The following is a 16,791-nucleotide window of genomic DNA, read 5'->3' on the forward strand; positions in this document are numbered from 1 at the left end:
GGGCAAGATTATTGCAAAGGTGGTCAGGCTGCAGTTTCAGTGGGCCTGGAAGAAATGGATTATTTGGATCAATTTCATTTGAGTTTCAAGCCAGGGCATAGTACCAAAAGGGCATTGATTGTGCGTGTGGATGACTTCTGGTGGGGCCAGGATGGGGCTGGTATAACTGCTCTTGTTTTTCTTGATTTCTCAGTGACCTTTGATACTATTGACCATAACCAGCTACAGGGCTTGGAACGAGAGGCCCAGCGTTGTGGTGGTTCTTTTTTCATTACAGCCGATTCCAGTCAATGTTGACAGTAGAGAGCTGCTGGAGTCTGCGATCCCTAACCTGCAGGGTGCCACAAGGCTCAACTCTCCTGATTTATTGATTTTTTTTTTGTAAAAAATAATTTTTATTGAATGTATCTTTTTCCAAAGTTAAAAGATAAACATGAAAAATATAGAAGAAAAGTAAGAAATACAAAGAGTGTTGAGAAAAAGAGAAATAAGCTACTTCCAATCTTCTCTACAGCAGCTATCTACCTAATACTGTACCCCTTTCCATTCATCCCATACACAACCCTTTTTAATTAATACAGATAAGTATAAAAATCACTTTTTAAATAAAATCATTTTTATCAATTTTCAGCAAAAAAAAGTCCATAGTACTTTAAAAAAAAAGTTGTTGTTGCTCCCACTCCAATCAATGTAGCCATTTCTGCAAATTCCACCATCTTTTCTGCAAATTCCAACAGTCTATTCTGTTGTGGCTATTTTTGTGTTCTTCCATTTTTGTGCCTATAATAATCTCACTGTCATTACATATATAAAATCAACTGTTCATGAGTTTTTTCCTAATTGACTATCCGTAAGTCCTAGGAAGACAAATTATAATAATTTTGACTTTCTTGTTTAACACTCGCATGAAACCTCTGAGCAAGATCATCCATTGGGGCCAGGTTTGGTCAATATGATAATGATATTCAGCTGTATTTCTCAGCCCTTGGTGTTGCAGTCAAGACCTTTTCCTAGTGATTGGAAACTGTTGGGTCTGAAACAGGGGAAGGGGGTAGGAACCTTGACAAAGCTTTTGCACAGATTATGTTACATATAAATGGAATCCTTTCCGGGAATGACAGCTTCTCATAGTTACTTATGTCACGGTCACCTTGTGCATAGAATATTACAATGCGCTCTACATGTGGGTCTGCTCTCAAAGACCACTTGGAAGCTGTGGCCAGTCCAGAATGCAGTGGGGTGAGTAATTATGAGCCCATCACAGTGTGCCCATGTATTGCTTCTGATATTTGAAGTCTGAATGCAGTTCAAGATGCTGGTTACCACCTATAAAGCCCTTCATGGCACAGGACCTGGATATTTGGCAAGAAAGGTATGTTGTGGGCCTTATCAGCCACAGAATTCAGATTGATAGGATCCAGGTATAGAGCCTTCTCTACCGTTGCCCCCACTTTGTGGAACATTCATTGCCTGGAGTGAGGGTGGCCTTCAGGAAAGGCATTAAAATATGACTCCGCCATCTTGCTTGGGTGCAGAGAAGCATGTGTCTGTAGGGTTGATTAGCGCCTGAAAGCCCTTCTCCCACCTTTAATTTTAACATTGTTTGCGTCTTTTTAAATTCTATATGCAGTTTTTATATTTTTAATATTTTGTTTGTACACCACCCAGAGTCCCTCTGTGAGGAAGATGGGCAGTTTTAAAAATCTGATAAATAAATAAAAATATTTGTAGGACCTCTCTCCCATCATTTCTCCTTGTCGCATAAGTTTCAACAGAGTAGGCATGCTTTGTGTTCTGTGCGTTAAATAGTGTTACCTGATGTGTAGTGTTCCTAGTGACATGTCTGGCATTACACATTCCAGTACTTGTTTGTTAGTTACCTTTGCGGTCCAAGGAATAGACCCTAGGGTGCCACTGCAGATTAAAGATTTTAATAAGATTTGTTAGCTACTTTCAGTGCTATTTGTAGAAAGGCAGGATAGAAATATTTTGAATAATTAAGGAAGTACTGAACACTAAATTGAAGTTGCAGTCTTAATTTCTAGACCATTCTGTATCACTCTGGGATTAGGAAAGAAAACAAATGCCTTTTGTAGTCAAGATGTCATATTCTTTATGAAACTGCAAATCAGAATGATAGTGAGAAGAGTACAAATAGACTTGCCTTTTTTACTCGGTGAGGAGTTGGGTCTTACCACTAGACCATGGTGGCGCAGTGGTTAGAATGCAATATTGCAAGCTAATTCTGCCAACTGCCAGCAGTTCAATCCTGACTAGCTCAAGGTTGACTCAGCCTTCCATCCTTCCTAGGTTGGTAAAATGAGGACCCAGGTTGTTGGGGGCAATATGCTGACTCTGTAAACTATTTGGAGAGGGCGGTAAAGCACTGTGAAGCAATATACATGTCTTTTTGCTATTGCTATTTGGCTATCTCAAATCTACCAAATTCCTAACAACCAAAGCAAATGCTGGAGAGGGTAAAATAAGCCCTCTACTCTTGCATAAGATTTCTTGGACTTTTGCAAGAACTCCTGGAATTTGATCTCATTGGTTTTGTTCAAGATTGGATAAGAAGCACCTTCTCTTTATGGTAATGCTATATGGTATCGGTTGACTCAAACAGGGCAACAGCTGGTGCTCTACTGGTAGTATCAAAACTTTTAATTTCAAGGATATCCTTAGGGTTTTCTCCTTTGCCTATTACTCTGCTATCTCTCAAAGGGAATCCTGTTCCCAATTCTGCTAATACATATAAATCTGCATCTACAAGAAAAGAAAGAGTGGACAGTCTCTTACAGCCGAGTCCCATAGCAGTGGTGAAATCTGCGTGTGCGACCAATTTGAGGGCTGCGTGTGCATGCATGTGCGCCAAACATGTACATGTGCAGTGCGCACCAAACACATGCTGCGCGCACACGCATGCATAGTACATGCCAAAAGAAGGCTTGGGAAGGTAAGTAGAACACCGAGGGGGGCGGATCAGCTGTCCCGCACGATTTAGATTCACTAGAAAGCAGGATTTCCTGCTTTCTAGTGATTTTAAATTGCGCGGCACAGTTGATCGTTGGAAATACCGGTTTGGAGGACCAGGTAGCTTTTTTTTACTACTGGTTTGCCTGAACTGGTAGTTTTTATCACTACTGTCCCATAGTATAGATCAACTGCATGCTTTCTTGTTTGATCTTGTGGCCAAACCTGGAGTGAGAACTGAGTTTCATTTATTTTATTTTTATCCCACTCTTATTATTGTTTATAAATAACTCAAAGCTGTGAACATATCTAATCCTCCTTCCTTTTCCTATTTTTCCCACATCCACCACCCTGTGAGATGGGTTTGGTTGAGAGAATCACTGGCCCAAAATCCCCCAGCCAATTTTCATGCTTAAGGCCAGGACTAGAACTCATGGTCTCCTAGTTTCTAGCCTGATGCCTTAACCATTAGACCAAATTGTGCCATTGTTGAATATGAAGAAATGAACAGAGTTACTTTTTTAAAATTCAGCTGAATGGGAAGAAATTTAAAGACACACTATACCTCTTGGGCGGAATCCAGCCTGCCAAATTTCAGTGAAATTGATGCAGGATGTTTCCAGTTACTCTTCCTTAAAACCTGGCTTTTTGTGTGTGAGGGGGATGTGCCTATAGCTCTGTTATTTGGGGATATAATTTGTTTTTAAAATGTAGCAAATGCAGTCTTTCCTGTGGGGAACCACTGCCAAATTTCAGACAGATGGATTTTGGTGCAAATGGAAATGATTATATCAATGTTTATTAATGACTCATCACTTGTGTAATAGAAGGACTTGTACTGAAAGATGTTCTCTTTCATTACATCCTTATCCATCCCTGCAAGCAACAGATAACCAGAGGGGCTGGACTTTTACTGCCACAGATTTTCAATCTTGTAGTCAGGTTAGAAGTAAAAAATCTTATGCCTGGGTACCATGAAAAGGAAAATACAGTTTGAATTATTTGAATGTTTATTCCAATCCACATGAAGCTATAAGGTGAGGATAAAACCCTTCCTGGGAGATTAAGCACCAACATAAACACGATGGCGATGGTTTTCACAGAAATATATAAGACAACACAGAAAAGAGATTGTATGGATGAAATTATCAATAAATCTAAACAATTAAGTCAAAAGGAGGGTTGCCAATAATAATAGTAATAAAACAAGAAGTTGGCTAAGGAAGGCTGAAATGTCCAATATAAGTAGGTCTTCCATGAAAAAAGAATCAAGTGAATTAGGGGAGATTTTCTGGAGAAAGAAGCAGTCAATTTGATAACATTTAAAAAGCCACTGAACTCTGAGCCAAAAGAGGCCATAACCTGAACAATATGCCAAACTGCAGAAGGAAGGAACCACTGCAGCCCATATCATGCAAGTTCCCAGTGGCCCTGCAAGGAACACTGAAATGCTTCTAGCCCCTGAAATCTGATCAATTACTCCTGTCTCCTTCTGTACCATCAGTTTTGAGAAAGCAATTTTTCTTAAATCTTTTTTTCTTAAGTTTACAAAAATAGAGGAAAGGACCAGACTGTCAAGGAATGTCCAAATCTGGATTGAAGCTGAATCGACTGGGCCCACTTCCTCCAAGGTTTCCAAAAGATCTTACCAAAGTACCCCGTTCTTCTAACTTCTATGCACAACACTTGTGGGTCTCCAAGCAGATTCTTGGATGTTAAACTTTAACAGATCAGATCTGATTACATGAGGAAGGAATAAAATAACAGCCTATCCTCCATGGAGGGGAAGCCAGTTTACAATGTTTTAAAACATTTCTTTGTCATATAAATACACAAAACAGAAAGTTGTAGAATATTGCAATGATAAATATTGAGGACTCCTAATTTCCAAGTGAAGCCAGTCTCACAAGGGCAAATACTTAACAAAAAAATGCTCAAAGTGTTTCTCTGCTACCTTCCTCCAGGAAGCCTTCCACCAGCACCAGAATGGATTGGCAAGGACAGGTGAGGGATCAGAGTAGGCTCAAATTGCTGTCACTCTTAAACTGCAAGAGTCAAGTTTGGGTAAAGGCTTTAAATGTGCTTCATAATCAGGCCTGCAAATTGTAATTGATTTAAGAAGGACAACTATTCATTTAAAAGTCTCATTAACAATTAAAAAAAAACTCCAGTTAATCAGTAAGGCTAACCACAAGCCAAGAATGGGCACTTTGGAAAGGTGAGCCTTTTTATTTTTCAGTTTTAATTATTATGACTTTAAAATGTTTATATAGTTCTTGAATAAATGTTATATAAAAAAGAAAAAATAGGTCAGACACATTTCTGTGTCTGGGGGAAACTGATGGTTTTTGAGATAACTTGGTTCCAGGCTGGGGCACTAGAGCAGACAGATGCAACCAAAATTTTGCTGGGTCAAAAACAGCCACTCGGTTGTAACTTTTAATGTGACTGAAGGGGAATATTATGAAATACATGTGGAGTAATCATTGCTTTCATTCCATTTTATTAAAGCTTGAATGAAACTAATGCTAGTTTTAAACCTCTTCCTTTTTTATTCTAGCTTCACCCACTTTTACAATCTCTCTCTCTCTCAAACACACACACAAACTCTTCACACACCATCCAGATACTTGGCTGGCCCTGCAGCTCTATATGATAGGGACCCTGGGGTTTTCCCAATTCCAATTAAGCTTGGAGAGAAATGAGGGAAATTGCTTTCCTCGAAGTTCTGCTTCAGCTCAGAAGCTGTGGGAGATGAAGTTGTTTGGAACGTTTATCTCATCCAAGAAGCTCTCTACCCATCTCAAAAATTAATCCCACTGAAATTAAGGAACCCGGTCCCACAATGATGTAAGATTTGCAGCCTGAAAATAATATGGATGGGGATAGACTGGTTTGGAGTAATTTAAGGGAAATCTGAAATCAAAATTCTTTGATCGTATCCTGTTCCTATTAGGGTGCTTATTCTGATTTTAACTCTGACCTCAATGTACATTTCAATTGGAAATTAAAAGATCTGGATGAGATTTTTTTATCCTCATCCACCAGTTTAACTTGGATAAATCACTAACATGTTAAAAGTCTCCCCCAGAAATATAGACATGAAAGGGAAGCTTTTACACAGTTGTATAAATACTTAATGCCACTAGTCTTTTGTAGATGTCAACCAAGATGTGTTATGCTGACTTTTGGGGAAATGCATTCCAATTTTCACTACTTTTGTGTCTGAATACTTAAAAGAAACAACGTCATAGAACCAAATCCCCAGCAGAGAAAATCTCAGTGTGAATACCTCTTCATGTTATGTTGCTTTCCAGGATGTTGGGATTATTATAGGATAATGGCCTTCCCCAGTAACAGGTGTTCTTGTCTGTGCATATTATTTATATATGCAAGTTGTTAATCCTGTTGTAATATTTCAAAAGCACTTGGTCACTGTGCCAGTTGTAATTACATCTGAAGCTACAAGGTGATCCCTATAAGCAATTTGCCATTAATAGCCATAACCTGCAATAAATGTTTCACAACAGGGCAACATCATGTGATTGTGTACTTCTGTTGCTCTTTGCTCTCTGGTAGTGTTAAAAACAAGGGGAGGTCAGCTTTAGTCCATTTGGTCAGTTCTCCTTCTCCTTCAGATACAACTCTGTCTTTTGAGGGGGAAAACTGTTAGGTCCAGTTTGGGCCCTTCCTGATTCCTTTGACATCATCACAGGGAACCAAACACTTAGAATGAGCGAGGAGAGCTTGCTCTGCCCTGTTTTAGGAAGACAGTGAATCTTATCTATTGGACTCCAGTCCTGGCCCTGCTTGCTACAACTCCACGACAGGGACCCTAACAGATATGTCCTAGGCCTAGGGAAACACAACCCTTCATAAAATACTGTCTGCCTACTTTGGATTTTAAATCTTAGAACTGGTTGGCAGACGAAAAACAATTTGGATAGAAGAAAGGAGGCTGCCTAATTAAGCAAATTCTACTTTGCAATTCAGGACAACCAGCCTTAGCCCCCAGTTATCCCACTGCCAGTCAGACCCCTCCTTCCAGGGCAGACCCCGATTCCTGGGGTGGGGCTGCCCAGGGCTGTGCATCACTGCCCAGAGTGGCACTCCCCACTACTGGGCAATCAGTCATCCCAACCTAGTCAACAGTTTCTTCCCATCCTATTTCCTGCCTGCCATATCTGAAAAGCAGCAGGGGAGAATGGGATCAGGCATATGGCTAGAGTTGAACCCATTGAGACGGAGTAATTAGGGCTTTCCAAAAGCTTTTTTGACAAAGTCCCTCATTTTGACAATGGCATTCTTGAGTTAGCTGAGGAATTGTCAGTTTCAAAGACAAACTCTCTTGCCATCCATAGACAACTAGCTGAAGGATAGGAAAGATGGTAAGAATCAATGGGCAGTAAGCTATTACTTTGAGAAGTAAGAGGACTCTCATGGGTGACTGATTTTTAATGTTTTCTTTTTGTCACTGAAACAGGCAGTGCCTACAGCAGTTCTACAAATGCTGCATATCGCACAAAATAAGAAAAGCAGCACTTCAAAAATAACTTTCTCCAATAAAAAAGATATCTCTCCTTCTAAAGAATTTGAAAACTCTGAAAAGTAATAGTTTAGGTTTTGTATCCAATATGTGTATTTTGGATTAAATCTTTAATTTTTTTAGTTCAGATTCTGTCGATATTCCATTTGGAAAACATTGATTTTACCTCAGTTTGCAAGAATCGACCTGCAATATTCATCTAGAGATGTGTGTACACTAGGTATATAACCTAGTGTTGCATGAGGTCCCTTAATTCCTTTAATACACCTGATGCTGTAATAATTAGCACAAACTGGACTCTGCATACCTCTTATCAATCCAAATGCTGCTTCTCACATTTGCAGCTTGACTATTTGGGTACCCATTGGTGATAATGCACGGAGCATTGGGCCTCAAGACTAGCCTTAGCTGAAACACTTTTTTAAAAAAAAGATTTGTATAAAAGGAGTTGAAAATATGTCTAATAACAACACAATACACCAACTCTGAAAAGAACCGATTGTCCAGTTGCAACAGAACAGGTTTGTACGGCTTGATCATCAAGTTAAAGGTCACCTTTTGCTGTCACTAAAAATAAGCTACAATGAAAGTTTCAGGGGAAGGGGTATTCTCACCACAGGGTGGTGTCACAATGAAGCCTATTTGGTTACAAGCTTCCTAAAATCTTAGCTCTTGTCTTTTTAGATTGGATAGAGGGTCAACCTCACACAGCAGAGCTTAACAACCCACCCCTTTTGTGTGAATTCTGGCTTTCTGAAAGTATCTTGAAGGAGTGAAGCATATTTGCCCTGAAGATGTGATTCTGTCAGCGGGCCTGGGAAAACGAGCGGGAGGGAGCCCATTAAATGGTTAGTATGAATGTGTGTTGTCACCAGGGTGGTGAAGGGTTATTTTATTATTTTTCTTTTTATTATTTTTTATTTCTTTTATATGGTGTTTTTATATCTTTGTAAGCTGCCTTGAATCGCCATGTGCGAGTAGGCGCAAAATAAGTTTTCTAAATATATTTGATTAAATGGCAGGGATTAGTTTATAGAGAAAGGATATAGATTGTAGTTATATATGGACTTCAAGTCTTTTTTCAGACTCTCAGAAGACAGGGCTGTTTTAAAGCGGTGCTGTGCTTGTAAATCCTTACATTTTAAATCATCTCTTCCCAATCATTTTGAAAATATGCACAGCCCTAAAAGTTATCCCAGAAGTCCCCAAGTGAACAAATGTATATCCTTATCTACTCTTGACTTATTTTGTGAACCCAGAGGATAAAGCCTTCAATGTTACTTTCCTTCACACATACAGATCAAAGGTGGAAATGTAGTGAAGTTGTCACATCATGTCCTGGGATTTAGGTGTATTTCCCTCAAATTATTATTTTCAGTAGCAGGTTAACGCATTGTTCCAGGTCCTTCAGTCTTAAACAAACCATACTTGCATAGCCTTCCGATTGCCAAACTAGTCTGAATAGAATCTTTTACAATTATTTTTAGAAATGTGACAGTAAGGATGTGCCACAACCTGCTGGGTATGTGATTACATCTGAATTGAATGTTGCAATTAATCCTTTCTATCTATTCTATCACCTCCTCCTTTACACTCCCTTCGTTCTAGCACACATGCACTGACATACAAGCCAAGAAGCCAGAGAGGAATATTCACATAGTCCCAAAGTATTAGCTTCCAGATGCTTGGAGAAGTTCCACATATCTCCATATCCATATACTTAGCTTAATCCTGAGTCTGGGCCACCACCTGGCATTTGGAAATCTCTAGTACAGGTCCTGTGGGGGGGTGAAAGGACAATATGCAACAGAAGGCTCCAGCCAGAGAAATGTCCTCTATCTTTCTATCCATTATGTTAACATTCATGGCTACTGTCTTTACCATATTGATTAATATTAAAATATGGTTGACTCACTTTTAAAGGATCTCAGTCTTTAGGGATTAGCAGACTGAGTACTTAGTCCCAGTCCTTTGGAGGTTGAAGGCCTTCAGTTCATTTCATATGCATCAGGTTTCCGAACCTTGGCAACTTTAAAATCTGTGGACTTCAATTCCCAGAATTCCAAGGTACCATGCTGGCTAGGGAATTCTGGAAGTTGAAATGCCCACATCTTAAAGTTACCAAGGTTGGGAAACCTGATGAACTTGTTTACATGTTCTCTACATTCAAATGTTTATAACTTTGGCTCTCCACTTCAGATCCTGAGCTTGAAACTCTACTTCTTTTAAGAACTGGATTTGTTTAAACAACAAACACATGCTAATTGAGCAAGTAACATTTCCTCCCTGTTTTTACTTTCTTCAAATGGCTGCTGCTTAAGCCCTGTTCCTGTACCACACCCTATTTCTAAACAATTTCACTTATCAGATTCCAAGGACCCCAGGCATTTAAATATACATAAAAGAAAGTCTCTCACATAGCTTTGAAATATGTATGAAAAAACCCTCAATAAAAAACCCTTCAATCACTGTCAGCCTCTCCCATATAATATGCACAATAACAGCAGCTTCAGTGATCATGTATACATGCATGTTAATGAGATATCACAGATCAAACTCCCACAGTAAATAGCAAGATTCATCTTCTTGTAAAGCTTAAATGGCAAGATTTTCTCCTCATGGTTAAGATTGCCAGGCAGAAAAAAGCATGCAATTTTGTTAAATTGGTCACACACTGGTCAGCTTGGACATGTTGTGAAAGAACATGTGTGATCAGCACTCAAGAGTATTATTATGTGGCTGACATTCTATTTCGGATGAAAAAGTGTGATGCTGGTGTACAGAACCCATCTGTTCTAGGACAGAGGGTTTGCTTTAACTCAGATTGTCTACCTTTTTAGCTTGGATTGTCTAGTGATCAATAAAAACAAGCCAGCTCTCAAGCAGAAAACTTCCCTTCAGCAATCCAATTTTTTAGCTGCAGATGCCAGAAACTGAATCTGTCCCTTCCTCCTGGAAAACTTGCTCAGAAGCACCTGTGATTTAATTTGTACATGACATGCCCTTGGAACAAGTGCAGGGGATAAGCTTTCTTGCAAGTTGATTATTCATGTTCAGAATGACAGGCTAATTTCTATTCAGTTGCATTTCATTTTTACTCCTGGCTTTCCATTTTAAAAAAATATATAAAGGGTTGCAACTGGATCTCCGAATATCAAGACTGGGCAAGAACATTGCCAGAAAGAGATTAACTGGTATGACTCAAACACTCTGCAGGTATAACGGGCACAACGGGGTTGGGGGATTTGGGTGTGTAAATGTGCCCCACCCTAATTTTCCCATGCACAGTTTCTGTACTGATCTTTGCACAGATCCTCACTCTGAGTCAGGAAAGCCTGCTTATCTGGTTCTCCAGTCATCAGTCAGGGCTGTAATGCAAGTATGTGTGATCGTATCTCCCAAATCTATTAAATACTACATGTTTGCAGGTGGATGCTTTTAGGCACATTTTGATGAAAATTAGAACGAGCTCAAAATGTTTGCATGTTCAGTATTTAATAAATTGAGTACTTGAAGGCTGGGGGCCTTCAGTACTAGAGCTGCAAGGAATGACCTGTGCAAGTTGACCACTAAAGATCAAGCAACATCACTCAAATGTGATCATATTAAGAGAAGGATCTGTATGGTAAACTTAGATAGAAAGATCAAGTGACATACAGTGACATCTTGTTGATACTTGTTGATTTTTGGAGTGCATAGATGGATTTACTTCTTCAGATACATTGAGATTGTAGCTCCTTAATTCCCAATCAACATTCTGGTTGGAAAGTTAGAAACAGCTGTTCCAATGCATTTGCAGGATGCCAAGAGGGGAACGCTAATCTCATAGTTCTAAAAGCCATCTGATACCAATAAGTCTTCAGTTTACAGATTCACTTTATGCTATACATTCAGGATACCTCCATTAGCCATCCTCAGTTAGAATCCAACTTATATTTAAGTGACATTTATGCACAATAAAAAAGCCAATCTTAACAGGTTAATCTCTTGGATCAAAACAGAAAAATAACCAAGACTAAATTAAAGGCAGATGTCTTGTCTGTAGGTTTTCACAGTCTGCTGTCTCAGATGGGTGAAGTTTTGCCCTCCTTTGTCTAATCATACCTTGGATACAGAGAAACCAATTAGAGACATAAGATCAAATGCCCACAAAAAGCATGAGACATAGTTAATAATATTTCAGTGTAAAACTTAATTGAGTACAGAGGTAATTATGGCAGTGATGCTGACTGATGTCTATAGCAAGTGGTGGAAAAGATTGGTAGAGGTTGGATAGTATTTATGAGAGGAAACCATCAGAAATCTCAGGGCTTTAGTCTTAACTAGGAAGTAAAAAGATATTCTGGAAAAATGTAATGCCACACCACTTTCGTATTGTTACCAAGAAAACTATATAGATGCAACTCCTTAATCCCCAGGAATCAAGGGCAGCTAAACAGACACGTTACTTTCAATTGGTGACAAATTACATCTTAGTAAAATGCTAGAAAGGAAAAAAAATAAGAATAGACAAATTACATTTTAATAATTTGTTCATTCTTATTTTTTTTCCTTCCTAGCATTTTGGCACAAGTTCAAGGTTTCCCCTTCTTCAACAACCTGGTGTTGATCTATCGATTGCGAAAGGAATTGCCTGACCGGCTTGTCACCAGAGCTTGAGGTCATGGGCTAGGAGAGAGTGACTGGCCTAGTCACCCAGTCAGCTTTCATGCCTGAAGTGGAACAGTCTCCTGGTTTCTAGACTACCGTCTTAAAAGCTCTCATTCCATAGACATTCTTATATGGGAGGAGAAATTATAGTCAAAGAATTGAATCAGATTTGATACTGGATTCTTACATAAAGGATTGCTCTTCCGAAATATCTATTTTGTACAGGTACTGCTCTGGTTACCCATGTGAAACCTCTGAGATGGAAAGGAGTGTATAAAGAGATCAAATATGGGGAACATCCCTACCCCTTTTTGTTAGGTTAGGCAACCACACTGCAATCGGGGCATGCATATTCATGAGCATTGGCATTCCTTGACTGGTTCAAGCAGCAACTGATTTTATGTTTAGATAAAATTTAAAGTTTATGTGGAGATATGTCCTATCTAAGGGATATGGTGGAAAAATGTATGGCAATGTACAATAAACTCAACACTTAAATACTCAATCAGCAATGAGAAAAGGCTACCAATAGAATGGTCAAAATGTTATTTGCTAAAAAACAAAGAGAAAAAAACAATGCAGCAAAGTAGAAGGAAATCTAGTTGCATAACTAGCAAATGTTTATTGAGAACATGTATAGATATTTAGATGCCTTTACTGGTTACAGGTAATTTATTTGTGCTGGTTAAAATAGAGTTAGTTTGAATGTACTAGAAGCAATAATTCTGGTTACATGAGCATAAAGGACAGACCCATTGGCCTTCACATACAGGTAGTCCTCAAATTACAATCATTTATTTAGCAATTGTTCGAAGTTACAACAGCACTGAAAAAAATGACAATTAGTTCTTGCATTTATGACTATTGCATCCACCCCAAGGTTACATGATCAAAATTCAGGCACTTGACAACTGGCATGATTTATGATGGTTACAGCATCCTGAAGTCATGTGAACAACATTTGATACCTTCCCGACTGGCTTCCGACAAGCAAACTCAGCGGGGGAAGCTTAATAGCACTTATATATCACTTCATAGTGCTTTCCAGCCCTGTCTAAGAGGTTTACAGAGTCAGCATATGGCCCCCAACAATCTGGCTCCTCATTTTACTGACCTTGGAAGGTTGGAAGGCTGAGTCAACCTTGAGCCGTTCAGAGTGATTCGCTTAACAACTATGATTAAAAAAAAAACCTTTGTAAACTCAGGCACAACTCACTTAACAGCTGCCTTGTTTAGCAACAGAAATTCTCGTCACAACTGTGGTCATAAATCAAGGACTATCTGTACCATATTGTAGAATGTATCAGCAACCATCCTCAGTCACCCGCGCAGGGCCATTGGGAACAGGAATTCAGTGACTTCTGAAGAACCGCCAATTTTCCAGGTGAAAATCAGCTGCTGGAAACTGCAACACAATTCACTGTTCTTATTACTATTATTGTTACTGCTCTTACTATTCATACTTACAGTCTTCCAACCGTTTATATCAGTATTTAAAGCACTCTCTCAATTCCATGTTTCCCCCCCTCAACAATCACCCTGTGAGAAAGGGCAAAGTGAGCTTCCATAACTGACTGTGAACCTAACCCTGCGTTTCCCATTTTATTCCAACAGCTGAACCACCATATCATTTCATCGGGTTTTAGTAGGGAGTAAACATATTTAACAAATTGGCCTCCTAAGCAAAGGGGCATTTGCCAAACTGACCTCTATCGCTATGTTGTAGTACAACTCCCAGCCGACTAGGAGATCTAATCCAAAGGCACCCAAAAGGGGCCCTAAAGAAGCTGAAGGCGAAAGAGCCGGCGGCATTACTTGTCTGGGCCTCACAGGGTGGATTATGGGAGCTGTTGTCTAGCTAATTTAGCTTGGGGGAGTGGGGGGGCGGGGGGAGAGAACCATTGCTCATGCCCTGCATTTTGCGTGTGCTGACAAGGAAACGATCGGGCGAACTCCTGGGAGCCCGACCGCTGCGTCTTTGGGGTTTGCCTTCTAATCCAAGTCATTCTTGGCTCGGGCCTCTCTTTGGAAAAGCCGCGAAGCTGCCGGAAATTCGCTACCTGTCACGGTCCCCACGTTCGAAGCAGCGCGGGTCTGACTCAGCAGAAGGCAACCGCGACGCTCCCTTGCAAGGCGCAGAAGGAACGGCGGGGAACCATCGGGGCAATCGCCCAAGAGACGATCGCGCCCGGAGGGAGACCCGACGGTAAACTTGCACGTCGCCGGTCGTCGCCACGCAGGCTTCTCTTTACAGCAACTGAGCATAAACGGCGGCGGCCGCCGCGTTGCTGGGTTTTGCCGCGGGGAGAAGACCGAAGGAGGAGACGGGGGGAGGCGGTGAGACATTGAATCGTCTGGCTCTTTATGGAAACCGGTTATAACCACTAGGGGTCCGTCTTCCTCCTCGCTTGCTCCTGCAAGGTAAGGAAGAAAGAAAACAGAGCCCTGATCTGAATGCTCAGCTGGTAGCGGAGGGAGAGGGGCGGAATATGGGCGGCGGGACGCGGGGTGGGGAGAGACCATCGGGAAACCCATCGGCCGTGTCAAGATCGGGCCGAAATTCCAAAGCGGAGGTTTGCGAGCGGCTCGAGCCTTTCCTTTCCTAGCTGGGATATGTATATATTTTGGGGCGGCGGGGGTGGGGGGGGGAGGAGGCGGTCCATTATTTTGGATGGTGGCGCTCACCCTGTAAATCTGCCAAGCGAAATTGCACCATCGGAGCGGTCTAACTTTAGTGGGTGGGGACGAGGGTGCTTCCTTAAACAGCCCGGAGAAGGAGAAGAGCGGAGGGAACCGGGTAGGGGCGCGCTTCTTCTTCCTGGGCGGCGGCTGCTGCTGGTGCTCGTGGTGTCGCCGTCGCCGCTACTCCTCTTGCCCAGCCCAGCCCAGCGCTTCTGGATCTATCGCCCTAACACGTGAGGGCCCCCCCTTTTTTTTCTTTTCTTTTTTTTTTTTTTGCGCGGCGGAAACTTTGAGGGATACTTGCTGCCAACTTAAGACACACGCGCTCGGTGACAGCGGCGTGGGACTCTCGCCGTGGCTTTGCGGGTGGTGGAATCGCAGCTCCACGCGGATCCAGGCGCTCCTTTTCGACCAGGGTGCGTGTGCCTTTCTGCCTTTTCCTGCGATTGGAATTCCGCCCCTTCGTTGCTGACTCTCCGGGGGGGGGGGCTCCGGCCGGTCGCCCCCCGCCGCCTCTCCCTTTTTTTCCTAAGCACTGAAAAAATGTGGCCGGCGAGCCTTTTCCACGAAGCCGCTCTAGTTTTCCCGAGGGGCGGGAGCCTGCCCCCCCCCCCCCCCCCCGGTACCTCCTCGTTTTTGTGCCTCCAGTGTAACTCAAGAAGATCTGGCCAGGACGAGGGAAGACGAGCAAGTTAAATCCACAGGAACGCGCCAGGGTCGCTGGCTGTCCCCCCTTGACAGAAGGTAAGCAGGGAAGGGAAAGGACCGACCGGCCGACTACGCACGCGTGTGTGCTCGGAGCTCCTTTGCCAGGGTTCGGCTCTTGTCAGTTTCATCGTGCTCACGGGCTGGCGTGAATCGGGGATCCTTTAAATCCCCGGGGTTTTTTTTGTGGGGTGGGGGAATCAATCTCGGGCGGGTTCGATCGAGCTCTCCACGCGGACATCTTTTCCCGGGGAGCCGTTCGATTGTCGTGTGATGGGCAGGGCGATCTGTTTTGCAAGCGGACGGGTGGCGTGCGGAGGTTCCCCGGGCAGACCCGAAGCTGCTTTTCCACACGTTCCTGCAGATCCTCCCCTCCCTTCCCCGTTGGGAGAAATACCCGGGTCAGCATAATTCTTATCTTTTCTCTCCCCCCCCCCCCAGGCGTGTTTCCTAAAGGGCAAGAAGCTAGTTGGGAGTTTAAGGTGCACTTGGGCTTTTAAAACCCGCCGGCGAACCCAAAACGGGGCTAAAAATGGAACGAGGTTCTTAAGGTGCTGCTGAAACGGATCGGTGGCTCCCCGATTGTATGGGTGTGTCTCCCCCCCCCCCTTACAACCCTCTTCCCCCGATCATTGTAAGAAGCAACGGTTTCTATTGAAGCTCCGGCGAGGCTTTCTCCGGACGAGCAGCTGGGAGTTTGGGGCTGGGTCTTTGCGGGCGAGATGAGAAGTTTCTGCCTTCAACTGGCCTACAAAGTCCCAGTTCTCGGCTCTTAACTTTGCGGTGCGGCTGGGCGCTACCCTGAGGGGAGAGGACAGACGCGGGCGAGGCAGCAGCCGAAAAGGAGTTTCTATTGTCAGGGTGCGGGGAAGGGTCACAAGGGTCTGGGGTCGGTGAAATAATTCCTCCTATCTCGGAATATAAGCTTTAAGGAAGGCTGTTGTCCTTCCACACGTCGCCCTTCCTCACCCGCGAACACACCCACTGCGATTGAGATTTTCCCCTACGAAATGAAGCACCAAGGCGGTATCGATCCCTTGATCCAGCCCAAATGGAGCCCTGGAAGGTCCCTTATAGAGGAAGCACGTGCTTAACTTTTCCTGGCGAACAGTCCCGGGTTCCTAGCAGAAATTAATTTTTCTCCGGGTTGTTAAATTGCGATAGGCCTTCATAACCATTTCAAAGGTACAGAATGTTACTGACATTTTTTTAAAAAAAAACATGAATAAGTACGGATT

At 42.3% G+C, this 16,791-nt stretch overlaps 2 long non-coding RNA genes across 4 annotated transcripts in view; one reads left to right on the forward strand and one right to left on the reverse strand.

Annotated features, from left to right (window-relative positions):
- Window positions 1-3,962: 3,962 nt before the first annotated feature.
- Window positions 3,963-15,058, reverse strand: LOC148115366 (uncharacterized). 3 transcript variants are annotated; one of them, XR_015732447.1, is made up of 4 exons: window positions 14,852-14,955; window positions 14,227-14,580; window positions 13,281-13,571; window positions 3,963-11,620 (listed from the first exon to the last, which is right to left on the reverse strand). It is a non-coding gene; the product is annotated as an uncharacterized LOC148115366 (long non-coding RNA). The 3 variants fall into 3 exon arrangements; XR_015732448.1 differs by lacking the exon at window positions 14,227-14,580 and having other exon boundaries at window positions 3,963-13,571; window positions 14,852-15,058; XR_015732446.1 differs by having other exon boundaries at window positions 3,963-14,580.
- Window positions 15,059-15,458: 400 nt separating this feature from the next.
- The window catches only part of LOC117662838 (uncharacterized), a 55,057-nt gene continuing 53,724 nt past the window's right edge, over window positions 15,459-16,791 (forward strand). The window contains exon 1 of the long non-coding RNA XR_004590530.3: window positions 15,459-15,592. This is a non-coding gene — a long non-coding RNA (uncharacterized LOC117662838). The remainder of the gene's footprint in view (window positions 15,593-16,791) is intronic.

The sequence above is a fragment of the Pantherophis guttatus genome, chromosome 2 (assembly GCF_059756535.1).
Source record: "Pantherophis guttatus breed Tessera chromosome 2, ASM5975653v1, whole genome shotgun sequence".
Lineage (NCBI taxonomy): Eukaryota > Metazoa > Chordata > Lepidosauria > Squamata > Colubridae > Pantherophis > Pantherophis guttatus.